At 39.7% G+C, this 23,762-nt stretch overlaps 1 protein-coding gene across 1 annotated transcript in view; it reads right to left on the bottom strand.

Annotated features, from left to right (window-relative positions):
- MCHR2 (melanin concentrating hormone receptor 2) overlaps nt 1-23,762 on the bottom strand; it is a 62,752-nt gene that overhangs the window by 6,415 nt on the left and 32,575 nt on the right.

Genomic DNA, 23,762 nt, shown 5'->3' with positions numbered 1-23,762 from the left:
TGACTCAAGCATATAATCACATTGTCTAAGACAAGGAGTTTTGGCATATGCCTATGGGGCAATTGTTAAAGCGTCAAGTTTACAGCGGCTAGAAATGTGGTTAATATGCTGAGTCAGCCGTAGTATCCCACCAGGCCCTGGCCACATCAAAGAAGAAAGTCCACAAATTTACCACTGCAGATATCAGCATGGAGACCGGGAGAATACCCACAGAGAGACCTGGTCAGCCACAGCCCAGGTGTGTGCCAGACCAGCCATTCGCAGTGGGGCCAGCAGGGGTGTGGAGGTCACCGTGAGGCTGTGATGGCCCATCACGCTGCCTGTAAGAGGTCATTCATTCACCCATTCATTCAGTGGCTACTGTGAACCCAGAGGTCAACTTGGAGGGCAGAGTGGTGTGTTCAAATAAGAAAAGGGCAGGATTAAAATAGACCGAATGTATTACCTAAAAGATGATACCTAATAAAGGGTTGCTTTGTTTATTAGATTGGATAATGTAGCAAATAATGTTAGACTATTCCTCAGTATATTGTGGCTTAGGAGGGAGGCTGTATCAGAAACAACATGCACTGTGTTTTTGCCAAATAGTGGACGTGGTAATGAGTGAGTCTGCATTCCCATTACAGTGACTGCATCTGTTTCTCCCGAGCCCTTGGAACATGAAGGTGGTTTGGGAATTGTGCTGGGAGAGAGCTGAACTAGAGGAAATGGAAATGTAAAACTAGAAAAAAGAAGTCTTTCCTCGTTCCTTTTCATAAAGGATCATTTTAGAGTTAGGCAGACGATATTCATCCCTAACTCCTGTTGTGTTGTGGGCATCATGGTATGAGCTAAATCTCGTAAGTTTCTGTGAGCTTGACAATACTTGGCCTTCCTTTTTAGTAATTACAGGACTCCTGAAGGCCCCTAAACACCGAAAAGAGGCTTACGGACACTTGTTACTTTATTAACTGAACAACAGCCTCAGTTCAGTCTTTAGGAGTTATTAGCCACATTCTTATTTAGGCTGGCAAAAGCTGAAACAATTTTACACAGTCAGATACTGAGATTAAAACACTTTACCTCTTTTCTTAATTACCTTCAGCCAGTTCTGAGGGCCTATTACAGGCTAGGCACCCTGTTAGACATTGAAATGCAAAGATGAGAAAGACACGGACCTGCCCTCAAGGAGTTTATAGTACAATGAAGTATACAGAAAATGGTGAGAGAGATGGCTACTGGATTCTGTGGGGTGCATGTTTGGAAACTTGGGAATGACTCTCTGGAGGAAGGGCTAATTTAATCTGCATCATAAAGGCTAGTTGGTCTTAGCTAAGCAAAGAGTGAAAAGAAAAACGTGGAATGACCTAAAGAGAAAGCATTTAGTTCATCTGGACAGGTAGAAGGAGTACTTCTGAAACGTGTACAGTGATACTAGCCCTAGCGTAAACCAGCTTCCATAGGCACTTCCATAGACACATAGCATCCCAGCCTCTGGGATCTAATGCCTGATGCTCTGAGGTGGAGCTGATGTAATAATAATAGAAATAAAGCACACAATAAGTGTAATGGGCTTGAATCATCCCTAAACCATCCCACCCTGACTCTTGGTCCATGGAAAAATTGTCTTTCACAAAACTGGTACTTGGTACCAAAAATGTTAGGGGTCGCTGATATTGCCAAAGATATTCCCCAAATTTTGTGTGTGAGTCACTCAAGCATATGTAATTTCGAAATGGATGGATCTAGGGTCATAGTTTAGCTTTGAGACATTAAAGAATTTATTCGGTATCTCTGAGACTGTTTCTTCAACTGTAAAATGAGGATAAAACGTCTTTGAAGAATTATTATGAAGAGTAATTGAGATAAGTATGTGGGTATTATGCATTTCCTCCTTTTTCTTTACTTCAAACAATTGCTGGAATTTCTCAACTTTTATGACATGTTGCCTAACTAAGAGATGTTACTAGGTTTTATCCCACTTTTTAAGTTTTAGAGCAATTAATGGGAAAAGTTTTTTTTTTTCCTCTATGATTGCCAAAGTAAACTTTAAGACCAAGGGAGTGATAAAGTTGTTTCCCAAGTGATTCTTAGCAGCTAAGACAAGAATGTGTTACCTCAGAGGATCAAGTCCATCAAAGGACAGAAGAATTATTCTGGAAAAAGATCAGAAATGACATAATGGGCAGAACTCATACTTGGCACATGGTTGGCATTTTGTGAGCAAGGAAGACAGTGATAGTTAATTATGACACTCTGTCTCCAAGCTGAAATGAGGCCTCCAAGTGCTTCTTAACACTGTGTTCATTAGGGAGAATTCAAAGAAGGAGACTCCCTTGGGGAAAGAAAGAGATTTCCACCCTCGGTGTCCTCATCAGAGACTGCCTTCCCCCTCATGGAACTGTAGGCAGCTTCCTGGAACACCAGCCAGGGGGCCTTTTCTCAGGTTGACTCCTGTCTTGCAACCTTGATCAGATAAGTAGTTGAAGCAGCTTAAGAAGAGCTTATATTATCTTACGGGAATTTTTTTGTCATAGTTGTTGTTTTGAATTTTTATATACTGAAGCCTCTTTTCCCCCCTACTGCCTGCTAAATAAAAATCTGACTTACAAATAAAGGCTCGAACAAATATAAGAAATTTACAAAAGTTACAAAGTTGGTATTATGTTGCAAATCATAATTTGCTAGAAGAAAATTTCCTAAGGCAAATTATGTTTTTCTTTCCTATTGACCTATTCACTAAGGTAACAACCTTATAATTGCCTTTCTTATTCTTTAATGAGTGATTAGAACAGATGGCAAAGTCATCATAGCCTGACACCAATTTATAACCTGTTGTTTCAGGTGAATGTGAGTCAAAATAATTCAGTGATGATTCCTCTACTTCTCAGGGGGCAACTACCAAGAAATTTTATAAAGCCGGAAAGTGACAGAACCTTTTGCTAGTTGTTTAGAGTCTTCAGTTTTTGAATCTTTAAGGTCACAAAGAAGTCTGAGCATCCAAGAGCCGATGCTTTCAAACTATGGTGTTGGAGAAGACTCTTGAGAGTCTCTTGGACTGCAAGGAGATCAAGCCAGTCAATCCTAAAGAAAATCAACCCTGAATATTCATTGGAAGGACTGATGCTGAAGCTGAAGCTCCAATAGTTTGGCCACCTGATGCAAAGAGCCGACTCACTGGAAAAGACCCTGACGCTGGGAAAGATTGAGGGCAGGAGGAGAAGGGGGCGACAGAGGACGAGATGGTTGGATGGCATCACCGACCCGATGGACATGAGTTTGGGCAAGCTCCTGGAGATGGTGAGGGACAGGGAGGCCTGGTGTGCCCCGGTCCATGGGGTCGCAGAGTCAGACACGACTGAGCAAATGAACAACAAAGGTCATGCAAAGAACGCTTGTAGTTATTATTCCCAAGTTGTTGTTATTTAGTTGCTGAATCATGTCCTACTCTTTGTGACCCCATGGACTGTGACCCCATCAGGCTCCTCTGTCCATGGGATTCTCCAGGCAAGAATACTAGAGTCGGGTGCCATTTCCTTCCTCAGGGGATCTTCCCAACCCAGGGATCGAACCCTCATCTGCATTGGCAGGCGGATTCTTTACCAATGAGCCACCAGGGAAGCCCTATTCCCAAGTTTATACATTGAGACATGTTCCCATGAACAAATCAGGAACTTGGGCTACTCACAGCAATTGCTGATCATTATTTTCCTATATTTTTGTGGAATACATCATAATTTAATGTTTTATATACTAAGGACAAGTGTAACATTCCTATATTCTAATATTCTGGTGATATACACAGTACATGACCCTGTTCCTAGAGTCATGGTTTGCCTGACCCCCAATTTGCCAGGTCTGAGATGTGGCAGGATACTTTGTAACACGTGCTGAAAACAGCACACATGCTTTGCAGCACAATGAAAAATTCAGCCCTGATAACAGTCTGTTCAGTGTCACAATCAAGCTAGGCACCTTGCCACAGAAACAGAGTATTTAGCCTAATCATTTGTATGAAATAAGATATGTAATTTACCTGGTAAAGTTGAAAAAATAAGTTTTATTTTTGAGGAACATTGCAATATTTACAAAACAAATCTGATTATTACATCTTTCACACATACCAGTTGCAAGATGTTAATGTCCAATGGAAGACTATATCTGTGTATAAATAGCTAGGACTCATACCACTTATTGTTCATTAATTATATTTTAATTAGGTTTACAACTTTGTGTCAGAGTGGAAATAGTATTTAATTTTGCTGATTTGTTTTTTTCCTGAAAATTATCCTCCCTGTTGTTATACTACATTTTTTTCCTTGTTGGTGTATAGCTGTGGGAATATTGGCAGAGGTTGATCTCCTTCTTTCCATTCTTGTTTCCTTTCCTCCCATCTCCCTTTCCTCCTTCCTTCCTTCCCTCCCTCCCTTCCTCTCTCTGCCTCTTTTTTCTCTGTCCTTCTTCCCACTTTCTTTTCTCTCACTTTTCCCTTCTACCAACAGAGACTTATTTTGCCGCTGTTTCTTGGTGAGGCTATAAAGATGAGTAGGTTGCCATGGATACAGACTGTTGTAATGTTAAGCCATAAAGTGACCACTGCTTTGAAAGGGTTAACATAATGTGTTTCTGTGATTTGGCAGAGTTGTTTCAGAATGAGCTCCAAGCCAGTGTTATTTAGATTATTGTCCTGGGGCCAGATTTTGTGCCCTGAGAGATAGATGACACTCCCTCCAACTTAATCATGTCTCAGGAGCAAGGCTGATGAGCTGGTGGCTGGGGCCCCAGTGTGCGCAGAGCAACTCTGGGTGACTGTCCTCCCATGGAAGGGACAGTGGGCTGCTGGTGGTGGGAGTGGGGCAGCTTGGGAAGACCAAAGAGACCACCATAATGCTGTGAAACAGGTCATACACTAAAGGAGGCAGGATGCCAGACACTGCTTAATCTCTCAGGCCCCGATTTTCTTCATCTCTCAGCAAGATATACTTTTCCTTCATGTCACTTATCACAGCTCTGCAGTTAATTGTGTGATATTTAATAGTGTTGGCTGCTTTCAGTAAGCCATAAGCTCCATGTATGCAGGAATTGCATGTGTTTTTGTTCACCTTGGGTATCCCACTTCCTAGAACAGTCTTATATATAGTAGGTAATCAATAAATATTTACTGAAAGCACAAATAAGTGCACAATGGAAAATTATTCACCTCGAAGTATTTTTCTGAGGATTAACACGTTATAACTATTTTTGAATGAATGCATAATATAAGATGCCTAGATGCTCCCTGGCTCAGAGTGTGTACTTAATAAGTGGTATGAATTTCAGGTTAACTTCCGCATGAATGATTTAAGGATAAATAAATACTTAAAATTTTTTTTGATTACTTTTTGTCTTGTGTCATTCAGTGACATATCCATATCATGTCATAGAAGCCAAAATTTTCATGTGTTATCATTAGATCATATACTTTGGGAAACCAGGGAGAGTTTTAGGGGTATTTGGTCTTTGGCAGGTGCAGAAATTATCTGGATTAGAAGCAGAAATGCTTGTTTTATGAAGACATAGATTGACGTCAAATATTCCATAAATGAATCATTTTACATTTCTAGTTGAACAACTTGCAGCAATGAAAGCCCAGATTCCAGTCGTATGGCTTAGCAAACAACTGGGAAATATGTGCTGTAATGCAACCTTGAGGCGTCAGCTTCTATTTACCAAATCCCAGGCACTTAGACTGAAAAATCAATTCATAGAACCATCACACAGAACATTGAAGCATTCTCTCACTGGTCCAGCAATCTTTCGGTAATGATGATTGCATAGAAAATTCCATAGAGGACTGTTGGCTGAGCACTTTCAGCTGTCAGGACTCACAGCAGCTGGGCAATAAGTCCTTCCCTCCAACAGCAGAGTCTTGGTCATTAGTGGAGGGTAGGGTGGCAGGATCGAGGGTAGTTGACTGGTGTTCCTGGTGGGTGGTGGTGACTGGCAGAGTGGCTGGTGGCTGACGACGGGTGGGATGCACTCAACCCCCAAGTCTTTGCTTCGTGTTAAGAGAAATTAGAGTAAGTACGATTTGGAAAGTTGTAGATCGATGCATTCAGCCTCAAGGCAGCCATCTTTATCTTTACTCTCCTTCTTACGACTGTTATCACCACATCTTTTTCAACGGCTGGGCCGGGATGGGAGCTGGCCTGAGTCTACACACCACTTGCCCCATCCTTTCCTCTCTAGTCTTCTCTCACAGATGGTTTCCTTTGCGGTGGCTCCCCCACTCCCCACCCTCTTAAGAACAAAGGATTCCCATGCAGTATTTTTCCTGGTACTTCTTTTCTTTCTGCATTCTCCCCTTCTGGGGGAAAATATCATTTATTCAGGGACTCTTGATTCTGCTCAAGTCCCAAGAGAAAACCAAAGGCATAGTCGAATTACTATAATTCTAGGAGAGTTTGTTTATGAAAGAACTCACTATATAGGTGTGAGTGGAGCCTAGGAAAACCTCAAGGGATGATATAGGAAGATGGGGCTGGAACATGTGTAGCTGTAACCCCTCAGGCCTGAAGGGACAGGGATGGGAGAAACTCTGAAACTCAGGATGAAAAAGGGGAGTAGGGGGAGGAGCGAAGACATGTGAGAGGCATGATGTGGCCGGACTGAGGTAACCTCATGGAGAGCCAACCTGGGGAATAAACACCCTGACCTCACTTCCTTCTTTCCAATCTCCTTTGATAGAACCCAAGGGGAAGCCAGAGGGAGCCACGACCTATGTTCATCTGCATGGGCTAGGGTCCTGGAGCAAGCAGCTAAATTTTACTGAAAGTCAATGAAAACTTATAGTCTGGTTTTAGTGAAGCCACTGCTCAACATTAGGCTGCAGGCACTCAGATGATACAGGATACAAATCACTGTTTAAGCATCGGGGGAAGATGTATTAGTAATGTACATGTTTAGTCAGACAGCTTATTTACAAAACCTAGATTCATGTCAAAATACTTACAAAACAATTTCTCTTCTACAGGTGGCTTTCTCAGAAAAAAACTGTGATTTTTTTTTAAGGAGAAATGACATGTGTACAAGAGCACAAATCCAAATAAAAGTTAAAAACCAATTTTAATGCTGGGCATCAAAATAAACAGCGTGTATAAAATCTAAAGTCACAGTTGGCAATTTTTTACTTTTTGTTTATGAAGGCAATGGTTTTCCAGTGGATAGAACCAGGTTTGGCTAGCAGTGTTTTTCAGTTGTTATTGTTATAACAAAAACATTGTTATTCAACTATTTTCCAATATAAAATAAAGTTTTTTAAAAAATAAAAAAAAATGGGGTTGGGGGGAAGAGACTAGGTCAACATCGACAGTCAAAAATCACGTTGATAGCATGTCTCCTTGACATAAGATGATGAAAGGGGCACTTTACCTCTGTGTACTTCCTCCCCAAATCTCATAAGCCCGGTTTAATCTTGAGAAAAACATCAGATTCCAATAGAGAGGCATCCTACAGTGTATATTGGCTAATACTCAAAATTGTCAAGGTCATCAAAACAAGAAAAATGTAACCATCACAACCAAGAGAAGCCTAGAGAGACATAACAAGTATATGTAATGTGGTCCTGCATTCAGGGTCCTAGATGGGGTCCTGGAACAGGAAAAAGGACATTAGGTTAAAACTAATGAAATCTGAATAAACTTGGATAGTATATCACTATATCAATATTGTTCCATGTACCAGTATTTGCTCAATGTGTGTATATTATAATGTAACAGTGTATAATTGTATACAGTATGTCAATATAATGTAACAGTATATCAATTTGGCTCAATGTATTTATATTGCAGTGATGTATTCCCTGTGGGCTCATTAACTGTGACAAGTATATCACACTCATGCAAGATGTTAATAAGAGAAACTCTATGGGAAGGAGGACTATATGGGAATCTGTGACCACAACTTACTTAGCAGCTCCCTCCCTCTGTGAAATCTTTAAAATTTATAGCCTGTAAGGTTTCTTTTGAAAACTCCATTGATAATCTATGAGGATTCCTTTGTGCGTGAGTTCTTCTCTTGGTGATTTCAAAATTCTTTCTTGTTCTTTGATCTTTGAAAATTTGGTTATAGTGTTGTTGTTGCTCAGTCACTAAGTCATGTCCGACTCTTTGTGACCTCATGGACTGCACTATGCTAGGCTCCCCTGGCCTTCACCACTGACAATGATTTTGGAGCCCAAGAAAATAAAGTCTGTCACTGTCCATTGCTTCCCCATCTATTTGCCATGGAGTGATGGGGCCAGATGCCATGATCTTTGTTTTTTGAATGTTGAGTTTTAAGCCAGCTTTTTCACTTTCCTTTTCACTTTCATCAAGAGGCTCTTAAGTTCCTCTTTGCTTTCTGCCACAAGGGTGTTGTCATCTACATATCTGAGGTTATTGATATTTCTCCCTGCAATCTTGATTCCAGCTTGTGCTTCATCCAGCTTGGCATTTCACATGACGTACTCTGCATATATGTTAAATAAGCAGAGTGACCATATACAGCCTTGACATACTCCTTTCCTAATTTGGAACCAGTCTGTGTTCCATATCCAGTTCTAATTGTTGCTTCTTGACCTGCATACAGGTTTCTCAGGAGGCAGGTAAGGCGGTCTGGTATTCCCATCTCTTCTAAGAATTGTCCACAGTTTGTTGTGATCCACACAGTCACTCCCTAAACAGACTGTGTGGGCCTTAGAGGACTTTGATTTCTCCTTGACTCAGGGATAAAGCAGGCTGAGTTTCAGCTCTACCAAAATTCGACTCTGGTTCTGGCTTCAACTATGTAGGCATTGTCTTCTGCAAGCAAAGAAGATGGCACAGCAGGCATGCCGAGACATTGGCATTCTGCTGAGACATTTTACCTCTGCGCTCGTTCAGAGTATTTACTCTAGGAAAAAGGGCTGTCCAGTTCTCCAGTTCTCTCGTGGAACTTCTGGGTAATCCTCACATCCTGCACAGGGCTCAGAGGATTGACCCCCGTGTTATACACAGCTATTCCTCCAGCAAGAGAGTTACAGGATCATGCTCGCTTTATTTTCTCCTCTTTACAATGCTGTTTTATAGGGTTCAGAAAAGAATAACCAAGAAAAGATGAAGAAGCTCCAGGAGGAATGTACTGGGGTTGGACTGTATGTTCCATTACAGCGTGAGAGATTTTAGTTAATCAGAGAAAAGTTGCCAACTAAGAGTAAATCACTTCTGGGACTTCCCTGGTGGTCCAGTGGTGAAGAATCTGCATTGCAATGCATGGGAACGTGGGCTTGATCCCTAGTCAGGGAACGAAGATCCCATGTGCCACAGGGCAGCTAGGCCCGCGCACGGCAAACAGAGAGCAGCCGTGTGCTATAACTAGAGAAGTCCGCACCCCACAGCAAAGGACCTCACAAGCTACAACTGAGAACTGACACAGACAAACCAAATAAATAAACTTTTAAAATCTCTTTTTAAAAAAGAGTAAAAGGCTTCTAATGACAGTCACAAGTTCTCCTTTCCCAGAATTCTCCAAGACAAAAGCAAAGTGCCTTAGATTTTGCTTGGCAAAATCAAGACTTTTCTCTACCCTAAAGTGGCAGAAAAATGGAGAAAATATGTCCTGAGTACTTCCAACAAGCATGCCCTGAGTCTTGAATTCATGTCAAGGACAGTTCTAAGTACTGGAATCCAAAGGTAAATAAGTCATTGCTCTTAAAATCAAAAGGGGTCATAAAAATCAATCGATTAATCAGACAATGCTATCTCTTGGAGATAAATTCAAGGTGATTTGGGCCACAGAAGATAAGTTTTACTTCTACTTTAGTGTAAGAGTAGAAAAGTAATAATCAAAGACTGCAATATTTGAACTAGCATGTGAGAATTTGAACTAGTATGTGAGAATATAATTGATGCTACTTAAAGTAGCAAGCCATATAGACAATAAATGATGGAAAAGTCAGTGGAGGGCGTTATCACTGAAGAATAAAGACAGATTTCATTAACTGATTCTGGAGAGAAAGGCAGAATTTGGACGAATGAAAAGACCAGAGATCTGTGATGCGGTTTTGAGGATTAAGCTGACCACACTGGGAGAATAGATTTTTCCTTCTGGCACAGGTCATGGGGAGATGCCTGAGGGAATTTATTCCTCTAGTCTCTTTCCCATGTCCACATCATGGGGTGATGATGATCTAGAAATGTGAAAATAGGGAAAGAGAGATTGTTGGAACATAAAATTTTAATCCGCATACAGTTTAGCCCAGTCTTGTCTAGAAAATATTTTATAGCAGAAATGGCCACAAATGAAGAAGCTCAGACAAGTGAGCCTGTGGGCTTGTTGGGAGAACAAGCCATTATCTATTGTGAGATAAGAACAATGGTAGTGACTTTGGCGTGTGCTGCGCTGTTCTTGTTTGCTTAGTCGTGTCTGACTCTTTGCGACCCCGTGGGCTGTAGCCCACCAGTCTCCTCTGCCCATTCGGGTTCTCCAGAAAAGAATACTGGAGTGGGTGGCTATGTCCTCCTTCAGGGGATCTTCCTGACCCAGGGATCAAACCCAGGTCTCCCGCATTGCAGGTGGATTCTTTACCATCTGAGCCACCAGGGAAGCCCAAGAATATCCTATCCCTTCTCCAGGGAATCTTTCCAACCCAGAAATCAAACCAGGGTCTCCTGCATTGCAGGCAGATTCTTTACCATACCTGTCACTAAGAAGTTTAAATTTGATCAATATTTATTTGTATCCCATCACTATAAAATCGTATTTCTCTCTAAGCCTCTGTTATAATCAGAGGAAAGATCCTTCTTGTAACAAAGAAAGATTTTTAAGTAGTTCTCCAAACGGTTGACATATAATCTTTAGACTAGAGTGTTTATTACAAGAAAATACATTTACTAGAACGTTGTCATATAAAATTGTCTTCACCTGAGCTTTACTCATCACTTTTGTATTTATTAATTTATTATGGTGTTACTAGCTTTGGTAAACTCTGTTACTATTGTTCGTTGTTCAGTGGCTGAGTCATATCTGACTCACTGTGAACCCATTTACTGTAGCATACCAGACTTCCCTGTCTTCACCATCTCCTGGAGTTTGCTCAGACTCATGGCCATTGAGTCAGTGATGCCATCCAACCATTTCCTCTTCTGTCACCCCCTTCTCCTCCTGCTTTCAGTCTTTTCCTGGCATCAGGGTCTTTTCTAATGAGGCGGATCTTTGAATCAGGTGGCCAAAGTATTGGAGCATTACCTTCAGCATCAGCTCTCCCAATGATTATTCAGGGTTGATTTCCTTTAGGACTGACTGGTTTGATCTCCTTGCTGTCCAAGGGACTCTCAAGAGTCTTCTTCAGCACCACAGTTTGAAAGCATCAATTCTTTGGTGCTCAGCCTTTTTTATGGTCCAACTCTCACATCCATATATGACTACTATAAAAACCATAGCTCTGTGATAATTTTCTTAAAAATAGGCGGAGAGCTGAAGGCATGTATCCCCTTTGAAAATGAGTTCACAGGTCAAATCCAGTGCCTTTCAGACTAATTTTCAGTCAGAACTCAGAATTTGTAGTCAGAGTGGATTCCAAAGATCTAGGAAGAGTAAATGACTAGGGTGTGTGATCAACTAACTGTGAGCAGATCATACTCTGAGAATGTTCTGCATGTGGTAACATGTTTCCAAGATCGTTATCCATGTGCTTAAGACAAAATGAGGGTTTCCCTCATAGTTCAGTCAGTAAAGAATCTGCCTGCAATGCAGGAGACCCAGGTTTGATTCCTGGGTTGGGAAGATCAACCCAGGGGGAAGATCCCCTGGAGAAGGAAATGGCAACCCACTCTAGTATCCTTGCCTGGAAAATCTCATGGACAGAGGAGCCAGGTGGGGGGCTACAGTCCATGGGGTCACAAGAGTCAGATACGACTTAGCAACTAAACCACCACCACCAAGACAAAATGAACTGAGCTGGAACTTTTCAGTTCTGATCCTGACTGCTCACTCATCAATGTGGGTAAATCTTTGGATAAAACTTTGGATAAATATTGTAATATGTTGAAAAGATTTCTGAAGTTCAGTGATGTTCTAAAATGACATAATTCATTGATTGTTTCATTTTCTTGGGATGGATAGAATATATTTTTAGGGTGCTTTTTTGAGTTTGGAGAGCAGCCCACTGCTATGAAACTTTGTGCAACTAACTAGGGCTTACAGAGAATGAGACCATGATTCTGTCACTATGCTGTAACAGATTGTTTTCAAATAGTTCAAAGAAAGTCATTAATTGACTCCCAGATTTGTAGCATGATCTCTGATTCCTCAGGCAACAATACTGTGAGTTGCTCAATTTTAAACTGGGGTGGGCAAAAAAGATGCCTTTGGGAAATTCAGTATTGTCATTTTTATGAAACTAAACAAAAAAAAAAAAATTTTGGTGGTATTAGATTTACCAATTGAATGTTTCATGTTCAACTCCAAACACACTTAGACTTGGTTTCAATAGTTTCAGGGCCCACATGTGTCTCAGAGATAATTTAATACCATATTTCATTTAATGTTCGCTTACACCGTCAGCTTTTGCCACACTTCCAAGTTAGCGTTTTAAATTGATTCAGAAGAATTAATCTTCAAACACTCCTGCCTCCTTCTGCCAGCTGGTCCCTTTGTAGGTTCTTTGGAAGATATTGGGCTGGTAAAGAATAAAGGTCTTACTTTGTTAAGTGGTTATCCTATCATCAGAAGATCAAAACAGACTGTAGTCAATTTTCAGACCAATCAATGGAAACTCCTTGGGTATAAATGGGCAATATGACAGCTATTTGAGAGTGAGAAAACTAAGGAATAATTTATTTGGTTAAAGTTTCTTTACTTGTGAAAATGATTGTTTCTTCTTAGGCTATGTAATCAGGATAATGTTTTTAAACATGTTTGTAAGATAAATGTTTACTCTGCTGGAAAAAGAATCCTTCTAAATCATCGTGAGTAGAAGATGTTTAGCATTAAGCATTCAGCATGAGTGTTGTCTTTTCTCATTCTATAATCAGAACTACCATGCTAGGTCATGTGGAAAAAATGTTCAAGATTTTATTTGTGCTCTAAGTGGCTCCTTTGAAATGAGCTGAATATTTTTCTTTCTGTGGAAAAAAGTTAGAATGAAGAATAACTTATTAATTTGTCTCCAACAAGTTCTTCCAGTCTGTACTCCGATGGCAAATGTTTCTTGGAGGAAGGATTGGGAAATGATGTAATCAGGGCAGGCTTAAGGAAATGTGCCTGTCCCCAATTCTTTAAAAATTTCCTAGGAGTCCTATAAATTGGAACAAAACATTTAATTTGTAAATTAATAAAATATGAGAAATAAATGAGGGAAGATGAGCTTTGAGGATAAATATTGCCTGTGTTAATTAGGTCAAGTCAGGAAAACAGAAACCACCTTAGGTAGTTCAAGTAGAGAGGAATTAATGCAGGGAGTTGGCCACAATTACAGGTTGGAAGGATGGACAAGCAAATAATAAAAGGGCATGTTACCCAGACTTCAGGTGCCACCCCTGTTAACTGCGAGTGCAGTGGCTGCTGGTGGGACCCTGAGGCCGAACTGCTGCTGTTAATTCCAGAGATACTACCAGGAGGGAAGAAGAGACGTGATGTCCTAGCTGAGCATCCAAAGATCCACAGGTAAGGCAAATGTGCAGAGTGCGTTGGAAGAGTGCTCTGATGATGGACTAGGGCATGATGGCTCCGAATTTCTTATAGATGAGAAGTGCTAAAGGAGGTAGAATCAATGATGACTGAGACATAATACATTTTTACTCAAAATTGTTGAATCAAGGACGTTGTAGCCCACCTCAAGAATTTGGGAAATCGATTTGCCTACTGTAGTCAGGATGTTTTCCTTCACCAGTGTGGGACTGATATATTTCCTTTAGTTACAGAATGCAAGCCTTCTCATGAATCCAAAGTCTGATTTTTCTTAGAGTTTCTCTCTTTATATAATTCAAAGCATAACTTACTGGTTTATGAATTAGTCCTTATTCATCTGCTGCAGCTATTCAGGAGAGAAGAAACTCCAATACATCCTTGGAGACAAACAATCACATCTTTGAAGTCCTCATAACTGACTGGGCAACCTGCCTGCTGGTCCCTTCTGCCTCTAGAACCCTTCTCTATGAAAAGCTCTCCTTCCTGGACAATTCCTTTTTCATCCCATGTATTGGTCCTGAAAAATTGGTGTGAACACCCCACATCCCTGCTCACACTTTGTAGACCTAGACCTAATACATCAGAATTAAATGCTATGAAATTGAACGCTTGCTTTCTTTTTTTTTTCCCCATTTATTTTTATTAGTTGGAGGCTAATTACTTTACAATATTGTAGTGGTTTTTGCCATACATTGACATGAATCAGCCACGGATTTACATGTGTACCCCATCCCGATCCCCCCCCCACCTCCCTCCCCACCCCATCCCTCTAGGTCTTCCCAGTGCATCAGCCCCAAGCACTTGTCTCATGCATCCAACCTGGGCTGGTGATCTGTTTCACCCTTGATAATATACATGTTTCGATGCTGTTCTCTCAAAACATCCCACCCTCACCTTCTCCCACAGAGTCCAAAAGTCTGTTCTGTACATCTGTGTCTCTTTTTCTGTTTTGCATATAGGGTTATTGTTACCATCTTTCTAAATTCCATATATATGCATTAGTATACTGTATTGGTGTTTATCTTTCTGGCTTACTTCACTCTGTATAATGGGCTCCAGTTTCATCCATCTCATTAGAACTGATTCAAATGAATTCTTTTTATACCATCTTATCGAACCCTTGCTTTCTTAATTTTTGGAGGTGGCTGAGAGGCAGCTCTATGTAGAACAAAGGAATCAGCATTTAAACTGGCCTAATTAGTCAGGAAGCAACAGTTAGAACTGGACATGGAACAACAGACTGGTTCCAAATAGGAAAAGGAGTACGTCAAGGCTGTATATTGTCACCCTGCTTATTTAACTTGTATGCAGAGTACATCGTGAGAAATGCTGGGCTGGAAGAAGCACAAGCTGGAATCAAGATTGCTGGGAGAAATATCAATAATCTCAGATATGCAGATGATACCACCTTTATGGCAGAGAGTGAAGAGGAACTAAAAAACCTCCTGATGAAAGTGAAAGAGGAGAGTGAAAACTTTGGCTTAAAGCTTAACATTCAGAAAACTAAGATCATGGCATCCAGTCCCATCACCTCATGGGAAACAGATGGGGAGACAGTGGAAACAGTGTCAGACTTTATTTTTTGGGCTCCAAAATCACTGCGGATGGTGACTGCAGCCATGAAATTAAAAGACGCTTACTCCTTGGAAGGAAAGTTATGACCAACCTAGATAGCATATTAAAAAGCAGAGACATTACTTTGCCAACAAAGGTCCATCTAGTCAAGACTATGGTTTTTCCAGTGGTCTGTATGGATGTGAGAGTTGGACTGTGAAGAAAGCTGAGCACCGAAAAATTGATGCTTTTGAACTGTGGTGTTGGAGAAGACTCTTGAGAGTCCCTTGGACTGCAAGGAGATCCAACCAGTCTATCCTAAAGGAGATCAGTCCTGGGTGTTCATTGGATGGACTGATGCTGAAGCTGAAACTCCAATACTTTGGCCACTTCATGCGAAGAGTTGACTCATTGGAAAAGACCCTGATGCTGGGAGGGATTGGGGGCAGGAGGAGAAGGGGATGACAGAGGATGAGATGGCTGGATGGCATCACTGACTCGATGGGCATGAGTTTGAGTAAACTCCGGGAGTTTGTGATGGACAGGGAGGCCTGGCGTGCTGCGATTCATGGGGTCTTCATTAATGAAGATTAATGAAGTCATTGAAAACATTCCTTTGATAGCATATGGTAGAAAACCTTTTAACAAAAATATAATCATTTCTGGGTTGTGGTTTTATCAGTTATATCACTGGCATATATAGGGGCAAAATCTATTCTTAAATGAGAATCTATCATTGTCTACCATCTATCTATCTAGTCTCTATTTAATCTATAAAAGAATGTCTTTCAAACATATTTGCTTTTGGCTTAGAATAAGAAACACATTTTATATCACATGCTGGTGTATGCATGTGTGCATACCACACCCACGTATATATGCACAACTGTGGTATTTTCTAGAAACCAAGGGAAAAATAGAAAAACAACTCCTTGAGAGCTACTAACCTGGTTTTATGAATCTCTGATTATGTACAACCTGTAACTTAAAAAATGCTGTTAGTTCATATCCTAAATATACAGATAAGCATTAAAAAATCTGTACCTCAAAACCTTTTATAAAAATACTTTAAAGCAGAGCACAAGACTCAGAAAAGTGTTTAACTAGAGCAAAATTTTTTACTTTAGGGACCCAGAGATGGTAGTAAGTTCACCCTAATCCAGTACTGCTCTATGGGATTTCTGATGGAAATTTCCTCTCTTCATCATTGTGAGTGATGTAGAAATTAACAGGCCAATTCCCATATCTAGTCTCTATGCCATTTTTGGACAAACCACAAGGACGTTATTTTAAAATAAGTATTTAAAGAGATAGAAGTTATTTCATATGCTTTGCATCCATATGCATATTTGTACTTGAAGATAGCTGCACACTCAGTCCTGCTGGCCTCACCCTCATTGCTTGATAGGAATCTCAACGACGGTCCATTTTCTCAGTCACAATCTTGGGAGTATTTAGACATTTGCTTGTGTTGGCAATGGGACATTTCCCCAAGTCAAAAAAGAGAATCTCTGCCCGTGTGTTTAGCTTTGTTAAAATGACAGGACAGATTTGTAAAAATAGCAAGATCTTATGTCTTAATGATCACCTACACAGAAATTAGCTACTATGCTTGTTTCCCCAAGTTAGGGGGTATGAACACTAGTACAGTTCATACTTTACTGCATGCTTTTTGTAACTTAAATTCTGCCATGATTTTTAAGGAGCACCCTGTATTCAGAATCTCATACTGTTTCATAAACCTTTCAGCAAGAATCTGTTAAGAGCAGCAACATGCTGTTTTGATTATGTCTTAGCTCATCCGTTTAAGGAGGCTGAAAAGTTGTTTCAGCAGATTTCCTGCAGGTGGATCCGATTACCTGGACTCCACTGTTTCAGTAAGATAAATGGAAAACTTAGATCTTCATGAAAGACGGGCTGGAGGGAGAAATTCTGCAATGAATTCTCTCAAGAAGTAAAGAGTTCCCTCTCCCTAAAAATGTTTAATCATAGACTTGGTGATGGCTGTTGGAGAGATTTTTTGGTAGAGGATTCTGATGTGAGACTGAAAGGCTTATAGGCTTGTAAGTTCTTAACCAATTGAGAAATTTTCAAAGTCTAGATTATGTAAAAAGGCTGACATAGGATTTATTGAATTTTTAATGACATATACACAGGCTGGCATCCATGTAAGGCTGGCATCTGGTGTTCTAAGTTATCACTAGTAAAGTTTGGGTTCATCATGACAGCAACTTCAGAAAAGCTTGTGCTGAATTTATTCTTCAGCTTGAAATCTTCAGTCACTATTCTTTAACCTGTTCTTTCTTTTCATGGACTGTCAAGCTCTGGATTTGAAGGCAAGTCGTTCAAGTTTAAAGACTGGGGAATCCAGGTAGTCTCAGATGTGAATGTTCTTTGACAAACTCCTAATGATTCTTAAGAATTTTGGAAGCACAGAATCCTTTCAGATCCTACCCAGGAAAGTGGAATATTAAATAGTATAGGCTCAGAGGATTCACCACGAATTAGGAATCCTTCTAAGGAAAAATGTATCCTCTCCAAAGACTCACATTCTTACTTCTTAGGAGCTGGCAGAACACACCAATTGAACTTCAAGTTATTCTCACTCAGCACTGAATCTCTTTGTGTAAGTTAAACACATTAACAGATATAAAACATAACAGGGACCTACCTTATAGCACAGGAAACTCTACGAATAGTTTGTAAATGGCCTGCATGGGAAAAGGATCTAAAAAAGACTAGGTATCTATATATGTGTAACTGATTACTTTGCTGTACGCTTGAAACTGACACAATACTGTAAATCAAATATATTTCAATAAAAATTAAAAAAATTAAAAAAACCTCCATCACTTAAAAAAAAACCACATTAACAGAAAGTAATAAATACCACCCCCCTAACAATAACGGTGAATTATATACACGAGGAAATCATCTCAGAATTATAAAGGAGTTCATAAAACATAAAAGCCATGGATGAAATCACTCTCAGAACTGTAAATAGAAATAGAATAAAAGAAAGTAAAAAGGCCAATGGGAAATTACATAAAAATGAAAGACTGTTCACAAAAAAATACCATAAACAAGATTAAAAGGAAAATGAGAAATTAGGGGGAAATAATTGCAATAAACATTTAGGATGAAGAAGGGTTTTAGAAGTCAGCAATAAAACCATTAAAAACCATTGTAGCAAATGCTCATAGTATGTAAAAATATTATTTTTATAGCAGTTATTGAGTTATTATGATGTGACAGAAAAGGGGGGCCTTGGGACAAACACTCTTTATTTTCAAGGAGCTTAATTGACAATAAATGAAAAGCAAATGGTCAATTAACATGTGAAAAAATGCCCAACTTCACTTCATAATAAAAGAAATCACAAAACTATTCAGAAACAACTTTGGCCTCTCATATTAAGAGAGGTGAAAAATAATATTACTGAATATTATTGAGGAGATGGGAAACAGATGCTTTTATCTATTGTAGTAGGACAGTCCATGATGGCAAGTTTTTGGAAAGTATTTTTGAAACACGTGTTAAGAGTCTTCAAAAGTAAGTGCTTTTTTGATCTATTTATTTCTCTTCTATATTGGTTCCAAAACAGTAATTGAAAACTCAAATACATACAAGTCCATTGCAGTATTAATGATTATCTCAAAAAACTAAGACTGATCTAAATTCTGTTTAAAAATATATACTATGGTACAAATTGTGCTAAAATAACATACATACTTAGAAAAAACTAATGTAGAAAAATTACCCAATATTTTAATTTTTGCTTTTGTATTTCTAAATTTTTTATGTATATTATTTTTCTAATGAAATGTTATTAATATAAAATATTAGCAATAATTATCTCAGACTGCTGAATTTGGGGTGATTTTTATTTTCTTTTAAAGAAAATTATTTATTTATTTTTCCAGAATCTCTACAATGAATGTTTTTATATTTTTTATAAGTTTAGAGAAAAGCTAAACTTTATTTAAAAACACATCTTGACTGCAAGAATGTATTTAAATCCATCTTCAAATATCCATCAAATTATAAGAATTCTATGGAAGCAGGAAAGAACTTACTTACATAGAGAAGATACCAGGTAGACCTAGCTGTCTTTAGAAATTGTGGTTATTTAATTGATTACATTTATGGGATTTTGTAAAATCCCATTTTGTAAAATCCGAAAAATTGATGCTTTTGAACAATGATGTTAGAGCAGACTCTTGTGAGTCCCTTGGACTGCAAAGAGATCCAACCAGTCCATCCTAAAGGATATCAGTCCTGGGTGTTCATTGGAAGGACTGATGCTGAAGCTGAAACTCCAATACTTTGGCCGTCTCATGAGAAGAGTTGACTCATTGGAAAAGACCGTGATGCTGGGAGGGATTGGGGGCAGGAGGAGAAGGGGATGACAGAGGATGAGATGGCTGGATGGCGTCACCGACTCGATGGGCATGAGTTTGAGTAAACTCCGGGAGTTTGTGATGGATAGGGAGGCCTGGTGTGCTGCGATTCATGGGGTCGCAAAGAGTTGGACACAACTGAGCGACTGAACTGAACTGATAGGATTTTGATTAAAAAAAAAAAAGACAGAAATGAGTATTTTCCACTTGATACCTGATGTATAATTTTGAAAAGGTCATTTGATCCTAAAATGTAGTAGACATTTTTGAAGTTTAGAAATTGGTTTACAGGATGCAAGCTTTAAGTTAAGCACTTATATATTTATTAAATATTATTCTCATAGATTTGCAGTAAGCCATTTAAAACCACATTAAATCTTTTAATCTTGTTTTTTAAAAATATTTTTCACATTTAATCTTGAGGGGTACAAATTAGTTGCTTTTTAGAAAACCCTTGCTAAGACCCAACTAAAGATAAAGTGTCTGCGAGTATTTTAACTCACAAGTGATATGGCAGTGTTTTATTACTACTTTCAGATAAAGAATTGTATTCTTGCTGTTTCTTGACTCTACACAGCATGTGGATGAACTTCTTGAGGTTGGTACTACTCTGCGTATTACAACACAGGGATGCCAGCGGAGGGGGAAATCACATTCTTGAGTACACAAGACTTTGCATTTGGAACCCCCTCCGTTCTAGATTCTGCCATATGTATCTCTTCTTTTGGTTCTAATTTGGATCCTTTCATTGTAATAAAACTATAATAATAAAAAAAAGAAATGAAGTGGTTTAAAGAGCCATCTCAATCACCAAAGTCATCATATCGTTTGAGAAATCTTCCTACTTGTTAACAACTAGATATATTTCTTTCCATACTATGTCTGTGGATATAGGTACAAATATACACACATAACACATGCACGCATGCACAGACACATACCCAGCATTCCTTCAAGTATTTTTCTTTCTCATCAATTACTTCATTTATTTATTCCATCAGTTGAATGTTTCTTGAATATCTGTAATGTGATAGACACTTCAGTTCAGTTCAGTTTCTCAGTTGTGTCCGACTCTTTGCGACCCCATGGACTGCAGCACACCAGGCTTCCCTATCCATCACCAACTCCTGGAGCCTACTCAAACTCATGTCTATCATGTCGATGATGCCATCCAACCATCTCATCCTCTGTTATCCCCTTCTCCTGCCTTCAATCTTTCCCGGCATCAGGGTCTTTTCTAATGAGTTGGTTCTTCGCATCAGATAGCCAAAGTATTGGAGTTTCAGCTTCAGCATCAGATGCTTAAGCACCATCAATACCAAAGATGAGTCAGACACATCTGAGGGGCATACAGTGTCTGACAGATAGTGAAAGTCGCTCAGTTGTGTCCGACTCTTTTTGACTCCATGGACTGTATAGTCCATGGAATTCTCCAGGCCAGAATACTGGAGTGGGTAGCTGTTCCCTTCTCCAGGGGATCTTCCCAAGGGATCAAACCCAGGTCTTCTGAATTGCAGGAGGATGTTTTTGCCAGCTGAGCCACCAGGGAATCCCCACAGTGTCTGAAGACTTTACAAAATAGTGAGTAAGACAAAATTGTAAGTGTTATTGCTGGTTATGTTATAGTAAAGGGAGCCACAGAATAGTAAGTACTAACAAGGGGATGATTAATTTGGCTTCCTTTGGGGTGAGCGTATAAAGAAATAACACTTAAATTGGGTCTAAAAAGTGGGAGGTTGTGAGGCAGAAGAGAATAGGATATTCTAGGTAGCAGGAATCTATTCACGTTAAAAAAACCTTGGATTTGTGAATGTCTACCCTATATGTAGGCATTTCCCCTTATGGCAGAAAGAGAAGAGGAATTAAAGAGCCTCTTGATGAAGGTGAAAGAGGAGAGTGAAAAAGATGGCTTAAAACTCAACATTCAAAAAATGAAGATCATGGCATCCAGTCCCATCACTTCATGGCAAATAGATGGGGAAACAATGGAAACAGTGACAGACTTTATTTTCTTGGGTTCCAAAATCACTGTGGATGGTGACTGCAGCCATGAAATTGAAAGACACTTGCTCCTTGGAAGAAAAGCTATAACAAACCTAGACAGCATATTAAAAAGCAGAGACATTAACTTTGCCGACAACGGTCCATGTAGTCAAAGCTATTGTTTTTCCAGTCATCATGTATGGATGTGAGAGCTAAACAATAAAAAAGTGTCAGCGCCAAAGAATTGGTGCCTTCGAACTGTGATGTTGGAGAAGACTCTTGAGAGTCCTTTGGACAGCAAGGAGATCAAACCAGTCAATCCTAAAGGAAGTGGATCCTGAATATTCATTGCAAGGAGTGATGCTGAAGCTGAAGCTCCAGTACTTTGGCCACCTGATGTGAAGAGCTGACTTGTTGGAAAAGACCCTGATGCTGGGAAAGATTGAAGGCGGGAGGAGAAGGGGACGACAGAGGATGAGATGGTTGGATGTCACCACTGACTCAATGGACATGACTTTGCGTAAGCTCTGGGAGATGGTGAAGGACAGGGAAGCCTAGAGTGCTGAGTCCATGGGGTTGCAAAGAGCAGAAAATGCCTGAGCAACTGAACAACAGCAACATATATAGGACTGACCAAATGAATTATAAGTGGGTAATGGCTGTTGGGGTTCAAAGGTGAGGGGCCTCATACTCCAGGCTCCATTTAAGTCTCAATCACCTGTGGCCTGGCACAGGACCATTATCAAGCCCTTCAAGGCCAAGGATCATTTTGTTATCTGCCTGGTCAGTTATCCCAGGGCATTCTGTTTGGGTATGCAAATCAGGCCCCTCTGTGCATTAAGCAGTCCTCCATTCTTGCTGAAGTGGTGCTTTGCTTAATTAAGCCTCTTTGTCTCTTCAGGTATACTTCTTTCAGAATCTAATAGTAAACAACACCCAGAGTGCTTCACAAGACCTCATTTGCAATGACCTAGGAAACCCAACTTTGCTAATCAGCAAGGAACACCTCCTCAGGCTGGCAACTGGGTCAAAATGTTAATTACTCCCCAGTAGTCACATTTTTTTTCTCTTTTCATTTACTCTTTCACCTTTTCAGAGACTTTAATGGAGTTTGAATTTTCCTTACTGCTGAAACTACTAGGTGTTAAAAATAAGTTAGCCCTTTGCCTGTCTCCTGGGCACCTATGATCTCAGCCATCCTTGTCTTCTCTTTCCAAGTTAATTATATTCAGTGTGAGCTTGAATTTTCAAATCCATCTGTTTTCTTCATATCTGTAGACAATTTATTTATATCTACTCTTTTAAATAGAAAAGAGATGGAACAACAGTTTCCTCGTACTTTAAACCTTTGAGTTCAATGCAATAACCATTTCTTTTAGAATAAAATCAAGGGGAGAGAAATTATTTCACAGCTGCTCTGTGTCTAAGCACTGATAAAAAAACTTCCCCAAACAGCTAAGGTCTGTTTCTGTGATTCTCTTCTCTAGGCACCTATCTCACTTTATAGTTAAGTACGTATTTGCGTGTTAGCATTTTTAATGCTAGCTGGCTCATAAACATTGCAAAGGCAGGAAAATATTTTGTCAATCTGTGTCTGAAAGAATATATTACCTGGAATATGCTAGGTGCTCAATAAATATTTATAGAATGAAGGAAGAAAGGAAGGACTCAAGATATAATAACTCTAACACTTCAGAGACTCACACTTGTTTTTATCACCAAGTACCATTTTATTAATTTTTACTTTCATGGATGCTGTTTTGGTTACCTATTGCTTCAGAACAAATTGCCCCAAAGCTCTTGGTTTAAAATGTAAACAGTTTGTTATTTTTCACTATCCTGTGGCTTGGCTGGATGGTTCCTCTGTTGCCCTCTCCTGGGTCACTCACTATAAATGCTGGACAGTCAGCTGGGCTGTCAGATCCAAGATGGTTCAGTTGTGTCTGGCAGTTGGTGTTAGCGACCAGCTGGGGTACCTCAGTTCTGCTCCGGGTAGCCTCTCATCCTCCACTAGGCTAGACTGGCTTTCTTACACAGTGTCTTAGTGCAGGATTCCAAGAGGGCAAATGTGGAAGCTTCAAGGCTTCTTGAGGCCTCGACTTTGGAAAACTTTTCCTCTAAGATTCAGTACAAGGCAAGGATGCCCACTCTGGCCACTTG

Source organism: Cervus elaphus, chromosome 28 (genome assembly GCF_910594005.1).
Source record: "Cervus elaphus chromosome 28, mCerEla1.1, whole genome shotgun sequence".
NCBI classification, from domain to species: Eukaryota; Metazoa; Chordata; class Mammalia; order Artiodactyla; family Cervidae; genus Cervus; species Cervus elaphus.
The sequence above is the reverse complement of the archived record's forward strand: the minus strand, read 5'-3'. Positions and strand labels throughout refer to the sequence as shown.